The sequence below is a fragment of the Spermophilus citellus genome (assembly GCF_964194105.1).
Source record: "Spermophilus citellus genome assembly, chromosome: 1".
Lineage (NCBI taxonomy): Eukaryota > Metazoa > Chordata > Mammalia > Rodentia > Sciuridae > Spermophilus > Spermophilus citellus.
This window is the reverse complement of record NC_138182.1, coordinates 250,487,473-250,495,595: the sequence shown is the minus strand read 5'-3', so window position 1 is coordinate 250,495,595 and position 8,123 is coordinate 250,487,473.

Below are 8,123 nucleotides of genomic sequence, written 5' to 3'. Positions count from 1 at the left end.
ATAATTTATTCAGTATTTTAAGTCAATTAATTTTGGGATGATTTTTTAATACAGCATTATTTTATTCAACATTAAGTGATAAAGGGATCAAAGTTGTAATAAATGGTACATACAGTCAGACAGACAGGGGTCTACATACACACACGTACACAGAGCCATACAGGCTACTTCCTTAGAACTTGCACTGAAATTTCCTTCTGTCTTTAAGCATTTTTTTTTCTTTCAGTCTCCATTGCCAGTCTTAGCATGCAATAACATGGTGTCCAGAAGAAGCCACTGACGGGTATTAAGCAAGCATTGCATACTTAATATTCATATAAATCACATAATGATCTTTTGAAAATAAACATTTTTATTTGGTAGATCTGAATTTGGCCCATAATTCTGTATTTTGAACAATCTCCAAGATAATGCCAATCTATGGACCATACTATGAGAAATAAGGATCTCATTAAGTTCTAAAGCATTTGAAGATAGACTGGAAAGTAGAATTAACTGAAAAGAGTTTAGGATAATTTACTGTCATCTATACTGGCCTTACCAAATTTCTAGAACTGTCATGGATTTGTTTTTCAAGGATTCCAACATTTTCCATATTTACTTTCAAGGCAACACTGGGTATTGCAATCATTTCTGTTTCCCACAATTCTTTGAAACCACTCTGTATTGTATCTAATTCTTTTTTTTTATAGAGAGAGAGAATTTTTAATATTTATTTTTTAGTTCTCGGCGGACACAACATCTTTGTTGGTATGTGGTGCTGAGGATCGAACCCGGGCCGCACGCACGCCAGGCGAGCGTGCTACCGCTTGAGCCACATCCCCAGCCCTGTATCTAATTCTTTTGGTACTTCTTTTGCTTTATCCAGTGGGGCACCAAAGGTGGTCAATAAATGTATAATGAATGACCTGTGCTTTCCGTTTCAAAGGTATGGAATGTGTGCCAGCATCTTCAGCAAAAAAAGAAAAAACATAAAAGCCAAAAAATCCTCGTTAACTTCTTTACTTTCATTGGTAGCACACCAAGACCAACCTAGTCATTGCATTTCTCTTTACTATATTTTAAGCAAATAAAAAGAAACTCATACATAATATGTAAAATGTAAAAGATTATCAAGATTCACTTTCCCCCTCTTCTCCTCTGAGTCTCCAATCTGTCCCTCTTTGCCCCAAAGTATTCACTGGATAAATGTTGAAAAGCTAAAACTAATATATTACAATCAACCTAAGATTGAATTTTGTTATATACTTGTACAATTTTAATTCATCTAAAAACTATACATTCTTACCATTTATCTTAAACTATGCAAAGTATAATATAATGGAAAATTTCTGAATATAATGCTTCTAGAAATAAAGCCTTTTTCATAACAAAATTAATCATTATGTTCTAAGCTATCTCTATTGTATTCACACAACCAGTCGGTGAGGTTATAAATCAAGTGAGAGAGTAAGCACTGATCCAAATAGCAGGAACACACTTCCAAGGTAAAATTTGCAAGAGAATATGTCTAATCTATGAATAACTTTATTATCTTTAAACTATTATTTCCAAGTTTACATAAATTCCCTTTGACAATTCTGGGAATGCTACATTTGGTTTTAAGGCTGAATAAAAAAAATAAAGTATTCTTTTTGCATCAGGTTAAAATGTTAATGTTTTTTCTTAAATTATCCAAGAAAAGACAAATTATCAAAATTCAAATTCATTTGAATTGTTTTTAAGTTATTCCAGACAATACATAGATAGAACATGGAAGGTTTTAGATTCACATCATAAATTTGCAAAATATTTGTAAATTACTGACTATAAATGGGTTTTGGAAAATATTTGGTCACCTTAGTTATAGGTGTAAATTCCACAAATGCTATAATAATATTTTTTACTTTTTTATTTCTAAGCAATCAAATCACTTTAAATTCAATATCTGTTATAGTAGCATTGTCCTACCCTAGCACCATTTACAGATTGACAACATGAGAGTGGAAAGTAAATGCCCACCTGAAGCAGGAAAGGGACCTTCCATGCCAGAGTAGTCCTGAAAATGGTAATCACAATTTATCCCATTTCTATCTCTCTATGGTAATTATAACAAAACAGGAAATTATTTCTCTTAAATTATACCTCCTATTTGCTATAATTTTTATGAGTACTTAATTTTATTAATAGGAGGATAAACAATTTGAGATCTCTTTTCTACCAAAGTTATTTTCTGCAGCAGATTGCTTTCTGTTATTTGGCAATATTCTAGAAACCACCTACTCATTGATGTTTGATGTGGTCAGACCACTGTGGTAAATTAAAGACCACATTTACTGTTAGTTTAGTGTTTACATTTTTTTTGGTGGGGTGCAGGGGTTTCATATTAGTAACTGCTATGAAAGATGTATGTCAGATTCATAATTATGGAAAAAAAAAACAGTTGAGGAAAGTCTCAACAACACAACCCAGGACTGGGATTTTCAGTCTAGCCTTCCAGAGAAGAAATATTATGTTATATTCACATCTTTTCTAACATTCTCTCTTAAGGATGAAATGGCATTTTCACAAGGTAAAATATATATTTATATTTTATAATATATATATATATATATATATATATATATATATGCCTTTAGTCATTAAGTACTTTACTTTTATTGATTTCATTGGTTATGAAAATATTTTGCCTGAAGGCTCAATTATATTATTCTTAGAATTCATTTGTTTGCAGCTCCCATTGGTTTATTTATTTTTACAAGATACTTTACGTAGAAAAGGGTACTATGGCTGTGTCCTGAGATCCCAGTCCTCCCCTGAAAGTTATCTCTTCTCCTTGTGAAATGATAGCAGGACCCAGTAGGCCATTAGGCAAATAAGCAAATTCTTATCTGAAAGTCATTAACTGGAATCACTCATTCTCCTTTTTCTCTTTCTTTTCCTGGTAGAAAATATTTTGATAGAAAATTAAGTGCTGTTGAAAAGCGAATGCGTGGCAGAGGAACTGGAATGGGGAGAGGTTTAAACTATATTTGTCTGCATGCTTGTTGAGGGGGCTTAGCAAGGACCCGATCAGTGACTAGCTGCTAGTATGGTCATAGGTTAGGGCTTAAGTTTTGATGTAGAAATTGCAGGTCCATGGTAGTCGACTTTGCCCCACTAGAGGGGTTTCAAAGCCGTTTTGGCTAATAGATAGCTTAGGTAACAGAGTTCAAACACACCTGTAGAAGTCATCCAGAACTGCAAATTAGAATAATCAGCCATTACCCATCCAATGAATCATCTTAACTCAAAAAATTAGCTGGATACTACATTCCAAAATCAATATTGATAAAATATCCTAATCGAGGATCATTCATGGCAAAGTAAAGTCTGGGGCAGATTTGCTTAATTGGATTCCCCACTGATGTCCATGGTGCATAAATGAGCAGTCTGAGGAATCATAAAGTAATTCTAGCAGGAGGTAAATTATGCTTTTCTTTTGAAAACCATGTCATTTTTGGTAACACTACAGAGATATGTGGACATGAGGAAATTAACATCATAAACCTTTCACTCACATTCATCAGGTATAATAAAATTCATATTCATGACACAGTTTATGGTTCAGCTGTCTTACACAGAACAAACATAAAGCAAGACTAGATCTGGCTGGGTGCGGTGGCACACACCTATAAATCCAATGGCTCTGGAGGCTAAGACAGGAGGATCATGAGTTCAAAGCCAATCAGGCAACTTATCGAGGCCCTCAGCAACTTTTATTTAGAGACCCTGTCTCTAAATAAAATATGAAATAGGGCTGGAGATGTGGCTCAGTGGTTGAGTGCTCCTGAGTTCAATTCCCAGTACCAAACAAACAAACAAAAACAATTAGATCTGTGTGTTCATTGCAGGTTAGCCTAACACCCCTCAATGTAGAAACTGAGTCAGCAACATCATACGAATGGCTTAGAATCCACATTACCTCATTGGAGCAACAAACACAGATTGAGCCCTTGGGATTATCTAGTCAATGATCCCAGTGCTCTGTGATGATTTCCTGGAACATTTATGGTCTCTAATGCACACTGCTGAGTGGTAAGCTTCCACCAGCCCCCTCAGAGAATCTATCCCCAAATCCAGATTGTTCTAAGCTCCAGGGAGATGTGCAGATCCAGAGCCAGCAATCACACTGACAAGACAGCTCTCCCCACATCTCCAGGATATGAAAAGACAAGCAAAGGGGACAGCTCTGAGAGGACCTTTCACGAAATAGGGCTGGAGATGTGGCTCAGTGGTTGAGTGCCCCTGAGTTCAATTTCACTCTCCTTCCTGAAAATGTCCTAGAACATGCATCATCTCTGACCTTGGCTTTCCTGTGGGGGAAAAGAAGAGCAGAGTGGGGGTTTATAGTAATTTCTGTTTAGCCCTATCAATCAGAAAATCAAGAATAATGTTCTTCAGATAAAATCAATATGATTAAAATTCAATTACAGAAAACTTAAGATTGTGCTTGGTATTAGGATATACACTTCAAATATTTCTTAAGATTGGATATTATACAGATTCTTCCTAAAGGAAAAATACATTCTCATAGACTGGAAAATAAGGGGTCTACAAATCCAATCAAGCATGATATCCCCTAATTCAAGGGAGTACCCATCAGATGCAAATTATCAATGTAAAATTATTGGTTTTATAATAATAAAGTATTTTAAAGATTAAGATCAAAAGGAAAAACAGAGAAAAACCCTATAGATCATGTAGATCCCCAAAGCTGACTTAGTCTGAATATCTATACAAATAATCTGACAACATACTTGTGAATATGGAACTTATTTACAAATATTTGAAAAAATCGAGAAATTTTCTAAAATTGCCCAATTTAAAGTTGGTAGTTTCACACAGACTGCAAGTAACATTGCTCAATCTGTTTTCTGATAACTCAGCAATATACATAATTCATAGTAACATATTTATCTAGTAATTGTAACATATTCTAATATCATCATTTTGACGGAGACCAGCGAGTACCAATCATTACATTATTAATGCAGGGAAAATACTCACTGAGCCACAGCCAAATTGTATCAGGGCAAAGTATTATCAGACCTGGTCCCAGAGGTTGACTTTTTGTGGAAAGATTGATAACTGTGGATTTTGGACATGGGAGGAAAGTCAGTGAATCTTTAGTTGAATAATGTAACAACAATGAGGAATTCATCATCTGACTTCTTGCTGAGCTGGCTACTAAAGTGTACCCAAGGGATGGAAATGAGGTAATGATGAGAGACTTTTGAAATCCCCTAAATTGTCCTCATGTAAAGGAACACATGCCCAGATTCTGATTTCAATATAACCATTCTCTAAAACATTGGAGGAATAAGTATGGTTTATTATGTGGGTTTTTAAATTTTTCTCCAGCAAGTCTCAGTTTATAGGGACCCAAAAGGAAATACAGAGCTCACTTTAAATAGTCAAGGAGGAAAGAAACTGAAGGGTATTTAGCTCTTCCCTTGTAATTCCATGTGTATAAAAATTGGTGGCTAAACTAGAGCCAAACGCTGTTATTGCCACACTAAAGAAAGGACAAATGGTTAGGTAGAATACTAATAAAGCTTCTATGGGAAATTAACCCTTTGTGGCCTAGTTCTATTTCATTACCAGAAGCCTATTCTCTAATTTATAAGTACTGACTGAGTATCACACAAGAAGCAAGGTATTCTGGGATCACTGCAAATCCATCAATGATTTTCTTTAAACATCTGTCAATTCTATGTACACAGAAAGTACAAACTTTTTTGAGATGTTTGTTATTCATCATATTAGCTACATTTTACTGAGTTTCCCCTATGGACCAGCCCTATGCTTATATATCTCACTGTAGCCCTTACACTAATGCTGGGGGTAGGCATTAAAGCAAATTTGTGAGAAGTCCAGAGAATCAAAGCTGGTATGTGGGAGGAACATGATTTGACATCAGTCCATCTGTTCCTTACTCCTACATTCTAAGTCACTTCATTGTACTACTGTTCTTTTGGGTTTAGTTTCTGTATAGCCATTTGAGAGGAAGTAATATGCTTCAGGAGAGTTTGTTCTCTCATAGATTAATTTAGATTATAGGTTTAAAATCTAGATGATAATTCAAACATTTGGGATTTCAAGTCAACTTACAACTCGCCCACTCTATCTTATAACAGGAAATGTACAGTTCCAAGTGAAAGATGTAAGAACACATTAGATAAATAGTATGAATAGCTACAGAGATCTCCTACACATCTTGATCTGCATGGTACATTAACCTAGGCCTTTATGAGAGCAAATTAAGTTCAGAGGACACACTCCTGTTTCTACTTAAACATCCATAGCCTAGGTATCAGAAACTCTGCAGTTCAGTAGGAGCTTTAGAGGTAGATTTGGGCACACACACATACAGACTCACTCACCAGACATTAGAGGAAGGTAGCAAGTTGATGGGGATTTAAAAGTAATTAAAATGTCACAAAAGTCTGGATGAATTTAGGAAAATGGAAGAGAATATTAGTTAAGTGATAATTGTTACTCATTATTTGAAGGGTTATTGTGGAAGAAGAAAAGGACTTAGCTCTTCATATCACCCAAGGTTAGAAAGTGGACCAAGCGGTAAACTAAAAACAAGGAGAATTCAGGTTCAACTAGGAAAGAATTTTCTAGTCTTAATACTTTTCAACAGTAGAAGAGGCTGCTCTGAATTCACAGAGAATGGGGGAAAAAATGAAAAGTACCTTCGTACTGTTTTAATCTTGTTCCTTAATTTTACAGATATGGAAATTGAATTTTGGCAAGATTAAGCGAATTGATGAAGGTGATGAAAACTCACTGTGGATGAAGGCCCATAACTCTTTCTCCCATGTACAACCCAGTGTTCTTTCCACAACCCCATGCCATCTCCAAAGCAGTGAACTTGTTATTGTTTTCATTTATTCAGAAAAAATGTTTAATAATTAATCAAACACAGTCCACTTGGAGGTTTTGCAAAATAAAATAATATAAAAAAATCATAGCATTGAGTTTGTTGAAAAAGACTAATTTTGTATTATAAATGACTACCACTGAGACTGGTATATAGCTATTGTTGAGTAAATTGAAAGGACTGAATGAAAAAGGGGAGGGGGGGTGGGGAGGTGGAGACAGACGGTCAACACACTTCCAAGATCCTGTGAAGGAGGATTCAGAATTGTTCAGAAAAGGTCTAAGAGTGAGACTAGGTACAGAGAGGGGCAGGAAAAGAAAGGTGAGGACAAAGAGAAAGACTCGAGAGAAAACAGGATAAGTAACAGAAAAAAATATGAGAGTCAGAGCCACAGACCTGCTTTGGAAATCAAAACTGTTACATTCAAGTAGATTTAAATATAGTTGTGCTGGGAAGTAGGTGTTAAAATTAGTTTTCCTTCCAATTTACATACAATTTTAAAAAAATGATACAGTAAATAAATGACATATATTAATCTAACACTTCTAGTCATACAATAGTTTTATTTGGGCATAAGGCCAATTCTAGTCATTTAAAGTCTCTTGTATAACGCTTTTAAAAGAAGAATCCTGTATTAACTATTTTCTGGAGGAAATGTTCATTATTAGTACAAATAAAACTATTTTCCCTGCTTAAAAGAATAATGCAAGCTCAGATTAATTTTTGTGGATTTCAGAAATGGATTTTTTCTTCATTTGAAAAGAGATGCTTCAATTTCATTAGCCAACTATTGTTTTAAATTAAATTTCCAATAAATGTACTTGGGTGTGAATTCAAGGAAAAATATTTTGCAAACTTAAAAAGAAAATTTAACATCCCAAACTCTGAAATCACTCTAGTGGTTTTGAAAAAGTGAAACATTTTGAGGGTTAATTATTGCCAAGGATTTTTTTAATAATGGTTTCTAACCACACAAGCCCCACAAAAATTGCTGTTCAAGGCTACCTTCCCTTCCTTACATAAGGTAATAGTGACATCTTGTGGTCAGAATTTTACTGAAAAAGATTATATATATATATATATATATATATATATATATATATATATATATATACACACACACACACACACACACACAATATATAATGTTTATATATATAAACATTATATATAAATATATATAAATAAAATCAAAGTACAAATATACACTTTT